Here is an 18667-nt window from a genome sequence, read left to right as displayed (position 1 = left end):
TGTGATCATTGGAAAATTAATACATTAACATTATCTGCTGCACTTAAAATTAAAGACAATCTAATCACTGTTAGTAAAGAATACTTGTAGACAATTTTATTTGTTAGACTACTTCATAAGCTAGTAGTTTTAATCTTCTGTTTGTTTCTTTTCTCAGAATTTTGATATAATGATTCTGGGATGAAATGTGGTTATTGAACAATTTCCATGTAGGCCTGAGAACTATGACTATAAACAAACTCACCAAATTAGCTAACCTATCACTCTTTATAACAAATGGAATTAACATATTTGGCTTATACATTACATTTCCTAATATTTTTTCCTATAACCTCTTGTGATTAGAATTCTTATGCAAATCTCCTGCTTAAACATTTCTTGTGTTTTGTAACTTTTACAGAATTAAAAATAATGCAAGAATGTATATTATAGTGCCCTGAAGATTTTTCAGTGTTTAATTCCCACTTACATTTTCAGTTCAGTTTTCAGGTTATCATATAGCATTTTTGATAGTATAAATTGAAAAAAGTGCTTACTCAGTTAGGAAAAAGTGTTAACTGAGGTTTTGGAAAATAAATTTGAACACTTACTACATATTACATATGTGTATTAGTACAGTATGTGTGATATGCTAAATAAAGCAAAATTTTGTGTTTGCCTCCTGCAAGGTATTCAAGCCCTATGAATCTTTACTTAAAGGGAATTTCTGCACTTTGTATGATTACTCAATTTCAAAACCTATGTTTTCATTTCTAATAGAAATCGCCATCTTATTTTTAAATGCCTCACACATTCAATGTTTGTATTTTTTCTGTCTTTTTGAGTGTATTGTCTCATCTTTTGTTACCACAGGAATGTTCTAAGGGCAAGCTCAAAATTTTGTACTCTAAGAATATTCACTGAAATCTCTCATAAACATTTTTATTTTGCTTTGGAAATATAACATTTAGCAATTTTGTTTAGAGACAGTTATCATTTCCTATCTAGTGTTATAATTCCCATGGGCAAATATCATGTGTATTTTTCAGTTTTTGAATCAATTATAACTAGCTTAACTTGTTTTCTAACTCTTGAAATCATTTCCCTACTTAGAAGATACTTAGGTAGTGGTTTTGAGTTTATTAAATACATTAACGTATATTATTTTGAGTAATGGCTTCCCATGTTTTTCACAAATAAAATTTTCAAAATATATTAAATTTGCACTTAAGGCAACATCCAGGATTATATTCACTTACCATAAACATTTACAAAATAATAACATTCTATTTCCACCCATTACCCCTTAAGCCATTAATTCTCTTATGAAACTACATTGTACAGATTCAGTAACAAGGATAATGTGTGAAATTTCTTCTATAAGCTTAGTAACTGTCAAAAGGTAAAAACAAGTGGAATTATATGACATCACAGAATGGAAATAAAATAGCAGAAATATTTGATTAGTATATTTAAAAGTCTGTACACTCTCATATTTGTCTAAGTTTTTCAGGTCCTCTAAATGGAAGTACACTGATAGAGATATTTGATTAACTTAGTTAGAAGTTTCTACCCTTTATATTTGCTTCAGTTATTTAGGCTTTCTAAGAATTTTTCAGGGACTACTATGGATATTTTTTATGATTCTCAATTATTTTCAATAAGTAGGTCATTTTTATTGCCTCTTCATTTCTCATTTCTAGAACATTAAAGTACAAGTGTAATTTTTAGGTAAAGTTTCTTAAATGATTTCTTCTAAGACTTCTTCTCCTTCTTCTTCTTCTTCTTCTTCTTCTTCTTCTTCTTCTTCTTCTTCTTCTTCTTCTTCTTCTTCTTCTTCTTCTCTTCTTTCTTCTTTTTATAATAAAAGTATATATTAATAAGTAAAAGTATTTATATGTATTACAATTTTTATTAAAAGTAAAATATTATTATTTTACTTTTAACTTGTTTAGAGTCATTTTTAGTAGGGTAATTTCACAAGTATTCCAGTCTCCATAGTAACCATAAAAGTTTCAGTTCTGTCTTATTTTGTTATAATCTTTTTTCTTTGCTTTTCATTAAATTTATCCTATCTGCTTCTTTTAAAACATGTCTCCGGTGATTTTATAATGTGTACTTTTATACTTATCTGTTCACTAGAATTTTAAAAACATGAGCAACTTATAAGGAAGTTGAATTTCTTATTAAAATTAAGAATATTATTATGGGCTGGGGACTTAGGGCAGTGGAAGAAGCACCTGCCTGGGAAGTGCAAGGTCATGAGTCTGATCTCTGGAAAGGAAGGAAGGAAGGAAGGAAGGAAGGAAGGAAGGAAGGAAGGAAGGAAGAAAAAAGAAAGAAAGAAAGAAAGAAAGAAAGAAAGAAAGAAAGAAAGAAAGAGAGAGAGAAAGAAAGAAAAAAGAATAAAGAAAGGGAAAGTAAGAAAGAAAGAAAGATGAAAGGAAATTATTAACAAAGTTAAAAATTGTTAATAAAAACATCTTTTGCCTCATAATTGTGTCACATATGAGTAATGCTAGCTTCATGTTATATTAACACAATAATTTCTTATTGAAGTCTAATTTTTACGAATCCATAGAAAAATCTTTGGTGTCCTATAAATTGTACATGCAGTCCATGTTTCTTTTGTAATGGGGAACATTTCTTTTGCTTAATCTTGAAGTTTGATTGTTATTAAAACTATACGATAACAAGACAGATAAGAAAAATAAAAAGGCTATTGTGATTGAGTACATTTAAATGATATTATAATAAATGTAGAAGTGGAAATCAGGATGTTTCTTAGTTGCTGATATAAAATATTTCATACCTACAAGTTAAGCAAAGAAAGGTTTATTTGAACTCATAGTGTGTTGAGGTTTCAGTGCATACTCAGCTGACCTTCATGCAGGGTGCTGTGAAAGATGGTCATAGCAGAGGAGAAACAGTCCTTGGCAGAGTAGGCAGCAAGCAGCAGGACTTCCTTCTTCTTTCCCTTTGTAGTTCATCCAGGCTGCAAGCCTGTAGGTTGGTGCCACCCAGACCCAGAGTAGGTCTTTCCTCTTTAGTAAGTCGATCATTCATACCCATAACTGTGCTAAACATCTCAGTAGAATCACTCCCCTAGGATCCAGTGTCACAAATCCATTGTCCCCGGACTCCAAAAAGCCCTACCTGCAAGCACTTCAGGTTTGAGAAAGACATCCAGATATAATTTAACAGGAAACATTCACAAAAAATGACACTAAATATAAGGTCTACATAACAAAATATATGAGAAATTTTGGTCAAAATTTCATGCAATTGAAGTAATAATTCTGATTCTATTACAGGGAAACATGTATCAGCACAAAATAATATGATGTTTTTGAATAATAACAATTAATATAATGCAAGGAACCATCAAATCATTAACTTTAAATAAGAGTTTTTATAATGTTTTCTAAAAATATGGAACCTTCAAAAATTTTCCTGCAATATCTTGTGGGTGATTAAAGTTTTGTTTTCTTACACAGTGTCTTTGTATTCTAGTTTATTCTGCTTGTGTAAATTATGAACCAATGTTACTTTCCATTCTGATAAAAGAATTTTCACTCTATTTGGGCAAAATTTGAAATTTATTCTCTCGCATGGCTAAAATAATAAAAGAAACAATTAATTTCAGAAATAAATAGATTTAGTGATTCAAGCAATATTATCTGGGTTCTCTCTGAATCTCTCAGATAAATTCATTTTATGCATCATGTTTCATAGCCATTGGCAAACCGATCTCAACTATTTGTTCAATTATATCAGAGGTGAGACTTTTGGAAGGTGTTGCAAAAGGTGTTGTTGGAGGTTCTATACTCAGTGGATTCATTCATTAATGAGTTCTGTTAGGAGATGGGTGTTGATTAGAGGTGAGTTAGGGTACGACCTGGAAGGATATTGTTTTTGGCAGCCTTCCTCTACCATACTTTATGTTGTGGAATATTGAAACTATGGAGTGAAGCCTGTAGGACCTGAGCCAGAATAACTTCTGTCCATTTAAGTTTTTGCATTGGATATTTTTCTCAAGTGAGAAGAAAGTGACCAAGAGAGCTCCTTTGCCTGGTATCTGTCAATGTTGCAGATTCAACATTGCTTTGATTACCAGTAAATCACTAAAGATGCTAATTTCTAATTCAAACACTACAAAAATGTTTGCATTTCCATTTTCTTTGCCACAAAAAATCATTCTTGCTCTAGTCAAATTTCTGTACAATGACAAATACATTATGCCTACTAACTGACTAATATGGATGAATTTTTAAAAGTATGTTTTAATTGTTGTCGATGTCCGCTCCCGGCCGGCAGGAAAGACACACGACAAGGTCTGGCGGTGGTCAGGCTTTTCTTTATTCTCTCCTTATACAGTCTGCCCCGAAGCCTCTACCGGTCCGCTCTCCGCGGCTCCTTCCGTGCTTCAGTCTGCCCCGAAGCCTCTACCGGTCCGCTCCCCGCGGCTCCTTTTGTGCTTCAGTCTCCCCCGAAGCCTCTACCGGTCCGCTCCCCGCGGCTCCTTTTGTGCTTCAGTCTCTCTCTCTCTCTCTCTCTCTCTCTCTCTCTCTCTCTCTCGGGGGTGGAGGCACTGGCTATATATAGGATTAATAGCTAGGCAGACTACCCTGTGAGGCGGGAACTTAGTGGGGTGATAAGAAACAGGTGCCACACAGGCGGGCTCGATGAGAGGGGTAATCTAGCCCAGGCTTTTGTACTTTCCCACAGGCCTCGCAATCACCGCGTCTGATGACTTGACAGTGCCACGGCTCCCAACATCTCCCCCTATTTTATTTTAAATGATGGCTACGTGCATCGCAGCCCGTCCTGGATAGAGTGCAGAGGCCTATGCCCCGAACTGAGGCCCACCGTAGGCCCTTAGCGTAGACCCTGGTCGGCCGTCCCAGGGTCCACCAAGGCCCTAAGGCCCTCGTCCTTTTTTCTAGGGCCAGGAATGAACCGGACGGAACCTGGTTGCACATAGGCATGCACTCATTTCTCTCCACGAATCCCCTCGGAGAGAAATTTATCTAACAATCCAGCGGCTTTCGAGCGGAACGGGGTAGGGCCTGGCTTAGGTTGAGTCGTGCTGGGGAGGCACGCTCTTACCCGTCATTGACTCACCCACCCTGCTACATGTTGTTGTCTAGGGAGGAGAATGTGGGAAGCCTGTCACTTTTAAACGCGGTCGTAGGCCATGCGAGCGAGCCATGCGTATACAAGGGTAGCACATAGGGGAGCAAGCCATTCCAGGCCCCCAAAAAGGGATTGTCCTGCAGTTCTTTTAGGGCTCATCTTGTTGTTGGGTCTGCGGTTGGCCTCTGGTGGAACAGGCCTGATCTTCAGTCGAGGGACTTGTCGCGTCAACCTCTCTGGGACCCACATTGGCTCTCGTCCCGATTCCTGCGGAAAGACACAAACCGCGCCTCGGCTTCCTCTTTTGTATCTCTGCCCTCCTTGACGGACCCTTCTCGGGAGCTTCCTCACTGTGCCTGTTCAAACACCTCGCGTACTTCTACAAGTTCTTGAGAGCTCCCCCCGTAACTACCCTCACTCTTTAGGCACGCGTGTATCATTTCCCACAATGGACGAGCAGAGACTGAAGCTCTACCCTCCCGCTCTGCTAGGGAAAGGTCTCTGCCCAACTTTTCCCAGGAGGGCAGGTTTACATGCCCTGTAGGCAGAAACCAGGGAGCAAAGCTGTCAATCTCTGCAAGGAAATTTTCTAAAGTCTTACGCCCCACCTTGAGGTCCTTGGACTTTAGGAGTCTCCGAAGGACCAACACCAAGGCTGTGTATCTTTACTTGGCATGTTTCCCATTTTTAATATATCTTCTGTTATTTTTACTTCTATGTTTATGTTTTACACTCTTTTATTACCTTAAGTTCTGGTGTTATGTTTCATACTCACCGCATGAGGCCCAAGAAACCCGCCACTTACGCGTGAGGTTGAGAGGAGTCTACAAACCCTGTAGGTGCGCGCCACCCAGGGCCCAGGCTTATCCTCTACTCACCTGTCCTGCAGCTGCAGCACTGTGTAGGAGAATGCAGTCCACCACCGCGTCTCGGGGTTGATCAATCCCCGTGCGGGCCTCCAAATGTCGATGTCCGCTCCCGGCCGGCAGGAAAGACACACGACAAGGTCTGGCGGTGGTCAGGCTTTTCTTTATTCTCTCCTTATACAGTCTGCCCCGAAGCCTCTACCGGTCCGCTCTCCGCGGCTCCTTCCGTGCTTCAGTCTGCCCCGAAGCCTCTACCGGTCCGCTCCCCGCGGCTCCTTTTGTGCTTCAGTCTCTCTCTCTCTCTCTCGGGGGTGGAGGCACTGGCTATATATAGGATTAATAGCTAGGCAGACTACCCTGTGAGGCGGGAACTTAGTGGGGTGATAAGAAACAGGTGCCACACAGGCGGGCTCGATGAGAGGGGTAATCTAGCCCAGGCTTTTGTACTTTCCCACAGGCCTCGCAATCACCGCGTCTGATGACTTGACAGTGCCACGGCTCCCAACAAATTGTTTCTGTCTTTATTTAACTATATTCTTATTTCTAAAGAAAACTTTGTTTCACTTAGGGTAGTTTCCATATTATTAAAGAATAATGTTGGCATTATTTTCTAATTGTTTCATCTAAAAGAAGTCTCATTTATTAGATAATAGTAAAATTTATCATGTTAAGGGTGTGAATCATTGTAAACATCTTCTTTGGATTCATGACCAGTGTATGACTAATTAATGGCTCAGCTGTATAATATTTGGTCAGATATTAGTTAATATACAATGTTAATATTTTTTCTGTAGTGTGTCCTACTTTTACTATATTTTTCCTGATTTACAGTTCACCAGACATATATTTAGAAAACTGAAATAAAGTTAAACTGTGAGAACAGAGAACTGATTTGTTGATCTGTTTGACCCATCATACCAACTTCTATATCTGGTTTGTCCAATTGTCAAAAGGAGGATATATTAGTGAGTATTCAAGTTGTTGTAAACAATAGTGGACACCCACAAATTAAAGGAAAAGAGGAGGTTTAATTCAGCTCATATTTTAAGGAGACTCAGTCCATGATTAGCCAGCTCCAAAGCGGCATTTCTGCTTTTTAATCATGGTAGAATGGCATGATGCAGCAAAGGCAGTCAGACAATATTTGTGGCCAGGATGCAGAGCAAGAGAACAGTGACAGAGAGGAAGAATGAGGGACTGGACATAGATCCAAGTTAATGTCTCACCCAGACACAACAAGAAGTGTACATCACTAAAACTTATCAGATCTCAAAGTTAATGAGGTTGACACTCTACCATAGCTATCATATCCTAGTCCTTGTCAAAATCACATCAAAACACATCTCCTTAAATCAAATTTATTTTCCAAATGAAAACAATAGAAAGTTCATAATTTTGTCTTACATAATAACAAATATCCTGTGTACAGCTGGAATGCAACAACTTTCCCCCCAAATCTCAACAATTCCAGAATTTTTCAAAAGTCCAAGTCCAAATCTAGTCAATGCTTAGTTTTATATTTTGGTGAAAATCAAAAAGGAGTAATGCAATCCCAAAGGAGACTGGTGCAGGGGTAACATTCTTCTTCCATATGTAGTGAAAAGGTGACTAGAATCAAATCAAGTTAAAGCATGATTGGAATGGTTAATATACTTTGTCAACTGGAGAAATCTAGAAGCTTAACTAAATAACTAGCTGTTCTACTCTAGTGTACAGAGGGCATGTTCTCAGGACTCTAGGGTATTGCTCATTGTGTCAATTTGAGAAGTTTAGCAGTTTAACTAAGTGATCCAGGATGGGCCCAAGGTCCTCATGTGAGCCTGCACATGAGAAGGGTGCAGAGATGATGTGAGTGCTACACTCAACTGAGGGCACAGCCTGCATACAATATAAGGAAGAAAAGAGGCTTGTATCCATCTTTTGCTATTGTTGCCTTTTCTGTCTTCTCCTGCCTTGAAGTGTTGCCTGTGTCACATCACTTTGTCTTGGAGCCAGCTGATTATGTACTGAAACTTCCACACACTGTGAGTTCAGCAAACTTTTCTTTTCTTAAATTTTGGGCATTGGGCATTTTATCCCAGCAATGATAAAACAACCAAGACAATAAGCAATATCCAACAGGGCAACTATTAAGTTCTATAGCATCATAGCTGGCATTGAAGGCAAACAAGGATGAAATTTGAGTTCCAGAGTGCCTAAGTAGCCCTAATACTATGGCTTTGTTAGTTGCAGTTCACTTGGTCTCTGTCTTGAGCAGTGTCCACTCCAGACCTCTAGTTTTCCTTACTAAATGGTTCATATTTCTGGCATCCCTGACTTTCTGCCTTGTTCTCTGCTTTATTCCCACAGCTTTACAGATTGCACTCATAGGAGATCCTTGCTTGGCCTCCTCAGCCCTATTCTGAAATCTAGATAGACATCTTCCTAATTCCACAACTCTTCATTTCTGCATATTGGTAAAAAACAGCATCATGTGGATGATGCCAAGATCTGCTCTCAAATTGAGCAGTAACTGGACACCTTTAAACCTTGACTGCAATGACCTCTCAGAATCTGGATAACTGACAGCATCAAAATAAATCTTGGGAAGCATTACTAATAGTGTACTTTCCCAAGCAATTCTACCATACGTTATCTTCTAAAATAAATGTATTATTCTTATTCAACCTTTTCTACTTTGATGATTAGGACTTTACTGGTTTTTGGGATGCTCTCAAGTCATCTTTTTTTTATGCCTTTAGAAAGTACTTGTTTTCTTTCTTTTTTTTTTTTTTTTTTTTTTTTTTTTGTCTTTTTCATTTTTTTATCGGTACCGGGGATTGAACTCAGAACCGCCTGCTTGCAAGGCTGGTGCTTATGCCGCTGAGTTAAACCCCCAGCCCCTTGTTTTCTTTTTATAGATGATAATCTCTTAATGAGATTTTGTTTTGTTTTGTTTTTCTTGCCCCTGATACTCATGAAAATTTGGTAAATCAGCCAACAAAGACTAAAGGGTACTCTAAAGGTTAGACAGCTTTACAATTTCCTTTGCTAGCATAATTAGTGTATTATCCTTTATCTCAGTTTTTTAAAAAAGTCTTATTGGTTGGACAAATTGGAAACAGCATCTTTTCCAGAACATCAGCTCATGGTCTCTAGTGCATTTCCCAGTATAGTTCATTTGCACTTGAAACTTAAAAACCCTGGCTTTTCATCTCTGCATTCCTATCATCAGTATGATCTGAGCTCCCACTAGACTCACCCCTGAAGTTTTGCTTATAGCATTTTAGTACATCTACAATCTGTGTTTCCAATGCTTTCCAATTTCCTTCCATAAGCCAGTTCCAAAAGTTTTCAGACAACTTCACTAGGTAGAATCACAAAAAGATCGCCTCTTTTGCTCCAATTTTTCTGTATTTATCAGTTCTCTTCTTCTGATACACAATATTATATATCCAAGACTTAAAGGAGAATTTTGATTTAATTCATGTTTACAATCTGCGCCCAATTTACTCAAAGACACAAGCATGATGGCAGAAGAATGTTGCACAATGAAGTTCCTGAGTCCATAATGACCAGAAATCAGAGCAGGAGAAAAGACTCATAGAGGAAGGGGCCAGAGACCTCACACAGTCCCCATAGCCATGCTTCCTCTCCACTACCCACTCAGACACCCCCAAAATGTGGTAAACCTCTCGAGCTATCCCAAGCAATTCTACCATGCATTATCTTCTAAAATAAATGTATTATGCTTGTTCACCCTTTTCAACTTTGATGGTTAGGTTCTTATTGGTTTTTGAGATGCTCCCAAGTCATCTTTTTACACCTTTAGAAAGTACTTGTTATTGATGCATCCTAATATGGCTCATAACTTCCTGCATAAATGAAATTAAACTACCTGTCTTAATGATTTATACAAGTCCTTGAATCATAGACATTATTGTTAGACAAATAAAAATATTCTGTCATTGTTTATAATGTCATTTAGATGGTTTTAATACAGCAAAATTTCAAAATATAAAATGACTTACTTGTTTCTAGCAAAATTATGGCTTATTTAAACATGTTATTATTTCATATTAAAATCAATCAAAATGTTTAATCGCATACAGTAACACATTATGTTCTACACTACAAAAATTGAGTTTCCAAAGGATGTGCATAAAGTTAGGTAAATAGATAGATCTACATTTGTGTGTGTGTGTGTGTGTGTGTGTGTGTGTGTATATATGTTTCAGGTCCTTTAAAAAGTTTGATATAGTCTATATTATAATAAGATCTTCAACCAGAGTAATTAAGAGTATTAAACATTATTTTCCAAACTTTGATTAAAGAAGAAAGTATGATCAGCTTTTGAAACTCTTGTTTCTGAATACGAGTGAATATGCTATTTCACTCAGCTTTTTAAAAAAGTAACTACATAATAGCTTCTTCAGTCAGTGAGAGAAATAGTTGCCAAGTCATAAAAATGACACTTAAAAATTATGATTGTCTTTCTTCTTCATATTTCAGTCTTTCTCTTTAAAGTACAGTCATTATTGAAAATGTAAGTTTTAAAGCAGAAAGTCAGAGTAACATTACACTCTGCAAATTTATTTGTTAACTTACTCATTTTTATCTATATATCACACTCTGAATTAACTCTTGTGCTAAGAGAAAATTTGCTATGTAGGATAAATTATTGCCAGTGTGTGCTCACTTTTCTTATTCATAAATTCCACGATGGTTCTAAGAGGACAAAGGATGATATAGGTAACAGTAAAGATGGCTTCTGAGTTTGATTTTGCCTGTATTTTCCCATAGGAATTGTAAAATACTTAATTAAGTTGAATATCTTTATTAAATACATGATTTCTTAGGCAAAAGAGCCCTCCACCGTCATCAGCATATTGTAAATATTTTAGGAAACAAGTAAACCATAATGTAAGATTACATGATATTTAGCTTAAGGTAATTGGCATCAATGTTAAACTACTGCTATAAAAAAAGAAAAAAAAAAGCAAGCAAGCAAGAAATAAAATTGAAAACTACCAAATTCTGTAATACAAGAACTTTCTAGTGTGCATCAAATGAGATTAAATTTCTAACCATTTGACCCTTTGTCCTCTTTTTTTCCCTTTCCTTACAGGAACACCAAGTGCAGTCATTAACTGGGCCTGTTCTGTGCACAGCTGGGTCAGTAGGGAGGAGGGAGCCCTAGTAAGATCAAAGCCGAGTCCCATCTGGGGATTGCTGCTTATGTCTTGGGTGCAGGCCTGTTTCAGGGAGAAGCAGGGCTGCACACTTGCTATGAACATGAATATTCTGTCCCACGGCTTCCTGATACACTCTCATTCCATGTTGCTGACACAACACAAAAATAAGGAAAAGGAAGAACAATCCATATAAAGGAGATGAGAGCTGGAATACAAATCACAACAAAAGACAGAAGTCTCTGAAAATGTTGAAAGCAAGCATAAGCTTTCCCGAAATTGAGCTTTAAACATGGGGTGCTAAAAGATTGTGAAAAAGTAGAGAGCTTTTGAACACAGGTTAAACCACAAGCTAGGGTAGCAACTTGTTCAGCACAATGTTATTCACACGGTCAGGAAAATTTAACAGCGGTATGGTGAAAATTTATTACCATTTGTTTAGCTAAAAAAGTAGAAATTATCAAAATATACTAATACAGATCTTTATTATTTATTTACAAAATTCTTTTAAAGTGCACAGTGCTTTCATTATAAAGTATGGACTGATTAATTCATCCTACTGCTTTTACTTCATTCTCATCTATTTTGATTGATGGGGACACACGTCTAACCAGAGAATGGAGAAAAGAGAACCAAAGTCGGAATACAGGAACCTGAGGCCACAGAAGCCCTCTCTGCCAGTCAGAAATAAGAAAAAAGAAGGGTGTAAGGAGCGGGAGTGCCAACAGCTGCGGCACGTTTATTTATCCACTTGGGAGGTGGAGTCTCATGTGAACCTCTGCCTCATAGTTTCTCCATGTGCAATGTCTCAGGCACCCAGTGTTCTTGAGAGCAGAGCTGCTTAGTGAAGTGACTTGCCTCAGGCGCTCTGTGTTCTTCAGGCTGGCCTTGGCTCTGCTGCAAGTGATCACTCCGTCTTTAGTCACTACCCACATCATAGGAATTTGGGTGAGGATGTTTGGATTTTAATGTTTGATTGCAATAGCATTCTATCCTACTCAGGACCCTTATGTATCCATTTGCAGAATGTAAGTGCTCTTTAGGTTTTAAAATATTTTCATTAGAATATGTTTGCAATATATTATGATTACATTCATCATGGGGGTTAGTCTGTAGAGATATCCTGACCAGGTCTTTTCTCATATAAGAGAAACCATATGATATTTAACTGCTCTTTATATTGAACTATTATTGAGATTTGATATTGTTCTAAGAAAGAATATTTAAAGTTTAGTCACATGCAATATATACTTATGTATCGCAAATTGATAGGCAAAATAATGATTTGTAAACAAAAACTGTTGTATTCAATGTATTTGGGATGTTCATTTTCTCATATTTACAAAAAGTTCACAAAAATAATTTTGAAAAGAATAATGTGTTTGTATGATAATACATATGTAATAGTTACATGCTGCAAACATGCACTAATAATTTTATTGAAACTTTGTCTCTTCCTCTTCCATACTTTGTTTACATCTCTATTATCGTAGGCTCCATCTTTTGTTTTGACTTAAGAATTTGTACTATTTATGCCTTATGTCCAATATTAAACTATGTTTACACTCTCAAAGCAGGAGATGAGGCTCTTTAAAAATGTTACAGGCTTGTTCTGAGTTTCATAAGTTGTTGTACATGGTTGATTAAAAGATCTATTATTCTCATGTAAATTGATCATCGGCATTTAGAAACAGCTATCCTGTTCTATTCTAATGTTCTTATAACTGCTGTCTCTCCCATTTATCTTAAATGTGTGCAGCATTAGATTGTCAAAATACTCATCATTTAATATAGCACATTCCTTTCCTCTATGAATGAAGCCCTAGCAATTACATTGCAAAATAGCTGTCTATTCTTGGCTTGTATTTAGTTTTGAGATTCTCCTTTCCATTTGGAAATCAGCTGCTCATTTCTAGGATGACTCCTAAGATGCACTGTTTTAGGAAGTAAAGTTTCTTGGAAGTAAATGCTCAGGTACAATTTCAAGTGAATTATTATATGAAACAAAAGCTCTCAGCACAATGGAAGATGAATAAATAAAGTTCAGGATAGAAGCAATAAATGGTAAGGTCTTATCGTCTGTCAATTAGTTTTAATCCGATCTAATGTGAAAACTGTAAATCACAAAAGTCAATGCTACATTCCACCAAATTACCTTTAATCATATAATAGACCAAAGTCTGTGCACAAAATGAGATTAGCCTGTAGCTCCTGAAGATGAAACTGCTGAAGATTTGGTTAATGGCAATTCTTTGGAGAAGAGAACAGATGTGAGATTTTTTCTTTCCTGTACTAGCCTGTAATCTCTGAGAGCCCTGTGTACTAACTGGCTCAAGGCACCTTGGATAAGACATTCAACATCACATGAATTTCATCTCATATGAAGTTACAAGATCAATTACAAAATTACAAGATCATTTTGTACATGATATTACTATTTAAATGCTATTTGCCATAAGATTTGACAAAGCAGAACAATGCAATTCATTTCTTTACTTATGAAGTCATAATTAGGATATTTATATCAATCTGTGTTATGATGATTATATCACAAGAGTATAAGACTAATTGCTGGAATTACTTAAAATACACTTAATACGACAATTAAAAACACATTAAGACTACTCTTGCCTTAAATAAGAAGAGGTATGAAAATCTACACATAAAGTGTGAGCTATAAATAAATATCTTAGAAATATAATCTAAAATAACTGCCCTTAAAAATTTGTAAATCCAAGTTTTTCCCAAGTAAGAAATTCATTTCAGACAAAATAAATATCTAAAAAAGAGAAATACTTTAAAGAGCTACTGATGGAAATTACTTTAAATATGAGCTGATGAAGCACACGCACTTTTTAATCAAATTACACAGATATAGTTACATAATAAAAACTACATCTATGCATGTTACAGCTTTTATATATTAGAAGTTGTGATCTTCCATATTCATTGCTCACTGTATGATGGTTTTAATGCATTATATATAACATTAATCCAATCTGAATAAAGATGAGAAAATTTTAAGTAACTATTAAGGAAACATAGAATACAAACCAAATAGCTCAAAGTGAAAGTAATACAAAAATCTCAGATTCTCACCATCTTCACCTTCTCTAACAGATGGCCAACAAGTGCCGTGATGGCTGACAAGTGCCAGGCCTACTATAAACTAGGTCCAGAAACAATGAGCAAGACCTTTCAACCAGAGAAGTTCATGCATCATGATTTTTGACATAAAGTAGTTAGCTAACGCAAACTCCATACAAGGGGTTCAGGGAATGAGGGGAGACAGGAGGTGAGGAGCAGAAGGGGAAGACAAATGATTAAGATACAATGATGATTGCTTTTGTTACATCAATAGTGCATATCTAACTAAACCGTATCTCTGGATTCATATGTCTGTACCTACATAATTTGTAACCTGTCATAATAACTCAAACTATCAATACCTTTAATTTAAAAAAAAACAACTCACATGGAGAGTTATACAAATAGCAAATATTTAAATCTCACAGGACAAATACAATTAATTTGTATTGTTTATTGAAGTTATTTTTAGTATCCTTTGTCTGAATTTATCTAATAAGGAATCATGCTACATTGTGCAAATGTTCCAGTTATTTACTACTAACACTAATAGAACAAAAAGGGGAGGTACTGTATTTTATTGGAACAACAAAAAGAGATTAAGTTTAAAGAGCTGAATTTAAGTGTTGCATTTGACAGTATTATCAAGAACCATGCATGCTTCTAACCTCATTCAATTTCTATTTCTTCAAATATGAAAAGTAAATAATTACCCAATATTTTGCCTAGAGATACAATAATTTATTAGCTAATATTGAAAAATTAAAGTAGTAATGGTAATCTAAATGTAAAAATAGTATTTGTAAATTTATTTTCTAGAAATATAGCTTTTTGCTTATTTGAAGCGTGTATGCTCAATATTTGTTATATACAATGTCTATAGACTTTGCTCTCATTTGCTGTCACTTGCTCAAAAATAACTGGTACCATTTGGTTAGATACATTTGATTTTATTTTCATTTATATTTTTATTTAGTGTTCCATTTGTATGATAAATATATTAAAGTACAAAAATGTATCAACTGTTCACAGCAAACCTTTGAAAAAATATATATACTGTATGCAATAATTCTTTCTTATATATTTATAAAAAGTTGTAACTTTCAATTTTCAGTATTTCAGCTGAATGAAAGTGGATTGTTGAGCAAGTCAAGTTATATTTTCAAAGACAGTTGAGGTATTATCTGTGTTGTGAACATCCATTGGGCTGATCGCTCTGAGCTTCCCTGTTCCTCAACTTGGCTCTTTGGAATAAAGTAGCTTTCTGAGCTATGTTTACTACTGAATAAGTGGAACATATTCCATAATTCCTACTTCATAATATGATTTATATAACATCTACAAGTCTGAGATTCTATCCATAGATGGAAAGGAAGCATCCTTCGATGAACTGTACACAAGAAACTCTATAAGACTACCAAAAATTTCAGCTTTTTCTTAATAAAATTTTGTATCTTTCTAAAGGGAAAATTTGGAGGAAATCATTCTGGTATTGAACATTTTATATCTTTTTGGAAATTAGGTTTATTTCTTCATCTTAGTGTTAACACTTTGAAATATCAGGCATGAACACCCCTTTGATATATTTACCACTTTCTGACTGTCTTTGTTTTCCTTTGAAATTAATCCATTCTCTCAAGCTAGGGCTGTCTAGTTTCCACAGTTCCCACACACTAATGGGTGTTATCTAGCTTAATCCATTCAGGATAGGAAAACTTATTGATGGATTCTGACATGTCTGCATGGGAAGCCCACAATGCAGAGGCAGGTTTGTATTCACATTGATCATCATATGTATCATTCTATGACCAAAACTTCTCAGAGGGTGGTACGCATGAGGAAAAATGAATTAGTAAGTCTAGTGTAGCTGCAGAATTTATATCAGTACCAGTAGATAAAAATTGTAGATACTTTTCTCCCATTTGCTTTTAAATGGTTTCATTCTAGGAGGAGATTATCTTGTCTTAGGTTATGAAAGATTGGAAACCTGAGTAAACATGATCTCTAAATTGATTAGACTTTTAAAGTCCAAGACCTAAATTTACAAGAGTATATCCAACAGTTGCTCAAAAATTATACCTACCCTGTACAAAATACACAAACATATGGCAACAAGTTATAAAACCAAAGTAGATTAAATGTTATATCAACTTCTGTAACATGAGAATGAAATTGAGGCCACGTTTTTTGGATATTTCTTTTTTGTGAACAAATGCTTTTGTTTTCCATAGAGAGTAAGTAAAAGACTCTCGGCTAGCAGATTCTCTTGTTGTTTCATACTTTCCAAAAGGATCTTTTTCTCCTTTTTTCTATAGAATTTACAATATATTTAAGGTAACTTCTGACAGGTGGTGACCACAAAGTATCAAATACTGCAGTTATCTTTGTAGAAAAAGAATAGAAGTTTCCTTTATGAAACATTCTTCTTCCATTTAACTAATTCTCTTTTTTGTAAAAAGTTTTCTCCAACCAAAGATTATAAAAAATAGAACCTGAAAATTATTTGTCTGAATAACCCCCCCAATTGTTTTTATCATCTTGAGATCTATGTCAAATTGGAGTTGTTGTCCAAATTTGAGGTGGTTGTTTAAAGTAGCAAGTTTATGGAAGAATATCTGATATGGCATTATTTGTGTTATTTTTCATTATTCTCTTAGCAGAGATGTTTAAAAATGAAGGATAAAGACACCTGACAGAATACAATGTGAAGCCAGGCAGTGTAGCAATCCAGCGACATATCTTCCTCTGACTCACAGAGTGATGGAGACTGGCCAATCTAAAGAGAAAAAAGTAGGAATTTCACAAAATGTTGCCTAGGTCATACAACAAGACACACTCTGGCTATCTATTCCTTTTTGAAAAGAGCATGTGTTGATATCATTTGGCCAGCTCACACATGACAGATGTCTTTTAGCCAGGCTAAAAAAAAAAAAAAAAAAAACAATATGAAAGACAGAATTTGTATTTCTTGTCAATTCTGGCCTGCATTCTGAAATTGAAAGTTTATCTCAACATCAGGCTTCCTTGTAGTACTTACACTGAGATCTAACCATCTTCACTTGAGACTATTCTAAATTTTACTACTTTAAGAGCACTGTCGTGTAACTTTACAAATCACATATACAAAGTCAGAAATTGATTAATTATACTTAAATATCCTTTTCTCTGTTATCTCGTTCCACCCTCTTCTCACTTCCTCCTCTTTTTTCTCCTTTCTTTTTTCTTTACATAATAATATTTTTATAAATACCATTTTTATGCCAGACAGTGTTAGTTTGAGGATCACATAATTAAAAACACAAAACTTGTTAAAACTTAAAACTTAGTATTTCAGAAAGAAAGATAACCAGTAATTACAATACAAACCATTTGATGGGAAGGTGTGTAGGATGAAAACCCACCATATATGTAGACAGATGCTGTGGAGAAACTGACTTCTTCAGTCTCTAAATATTATGTAGAAGACGTGTGGCTATAGAAAAGAAGTGAGGAGCTTTAGGGTTTCAGGATGGTTGAATAAGGCATCAAGAATTCATGTCCTCCTCCATGAAAAGGAAGCAAAGCACCAGGAAAATGGTTACATTTTGAGATGTGTGATCATAGGCAAATGCTTGAACTCAACAAGTTATAGCCTTGGAGATTTAAGTAACACAGAAGCAACAGATGTTCTGGGAACTTTGATATTGGCTCCCAAACTGGATGAGGACTCTCTTTTGCAAAGTAAAGTATAAACATTTGAGTCATTGCAAACTCCATGAGAACAAACTTAGATCATCATAAAGAAAAATTTCACAGATTGGACAAGTTTGCAATCAATTTAAGGGAGCAACTTGGAATTGCATAGCACCTGTGCTGTGAAGAAGGAAGTCATACTATATCTCAGCAGATTTTCAGAGCCTAGGCCACTGATGGTGGGTGCCATATTGAAAACTGAGCTTTTCTCCAAACGTACATCACACTGCTGCTTGGAATCATACCTATTCCATCATTCCTTAGACCTCACTGCATTCCCCCACACTAGCAAAAGGGCCTGACTTTCACAAAACCATCTTGACCCGGCATGGCAACTGTGATCCCAGTATCCAAAAGTGCCAATCGCTGCTTTACAGAAGACGAATGTTTCATCACAGAGGTAACAAAAGGTGTCACTGTGGAGAACTAAAAGTCCACGGTTCTTGTTTTCTGCACCCTAAGCTATGAGCAGCTTTGTAAGTCATCGTCTGCCTCCCAGAGTGACAGTAGGTGGCTGCTCAGTACCACAAATTTTCTTGCAACAATGCACAGCTGTGCATAATCCCTGGCCCTGACTGCGAAGAGTGTAGATGGACATTTGCCTGCTTCCATATCTCCTCCCTCCATGAGGCTTGTGCCACCACCAGGACTGAGAACACTCCAATGGGGCTCTGAGCCTGTCCACTAATCCATCTC

At 36.0% G+C, this 18667-nt stretch overlaps 1 long non-coding RNA gene across 1 annotated transcript; it reads right to left on the bottom strand.

Moving 5' to 3' along the window:
- Positions 1-4542: 4542 nt before the first annotated feature.
- LOC134474637 (uncharacterized) lies at positions 4543-6958 on the bottom strand. The gene is made up of 2 exons (XR_010045502.1): positions 5994-6958; positions 4543-5382 (listed from the first exon to the last, which is right to left on the bottom strand). It is a non-coding gene; the product is annotated as an uncharacterized LOC134474637 (long non-coding RNA).
- Between the last annotated feature and the right edge of the window lie 11709 nt (positions 6959-18667).

Source organism: Cavia porcellus, unplaced genomic scaffold (genome assembly GCF_034190915.1).
Source record: "Cavia porcellus strain 051 isolate PalLab524CR breed Dunkin Hartley unplaced genomic scaffold, mCavPor4.1 scaffold_34, whole genome shotgun sequence".
Lineage (NCBI taxonomy): Eukaryota > Metazoa > Chordata > Mammalia > Rodentia > Caviidae > Cavia > Cavia porcellus.
This window is presented reverse-complemented; position numbering and strand designations above follow the sequence as displayed.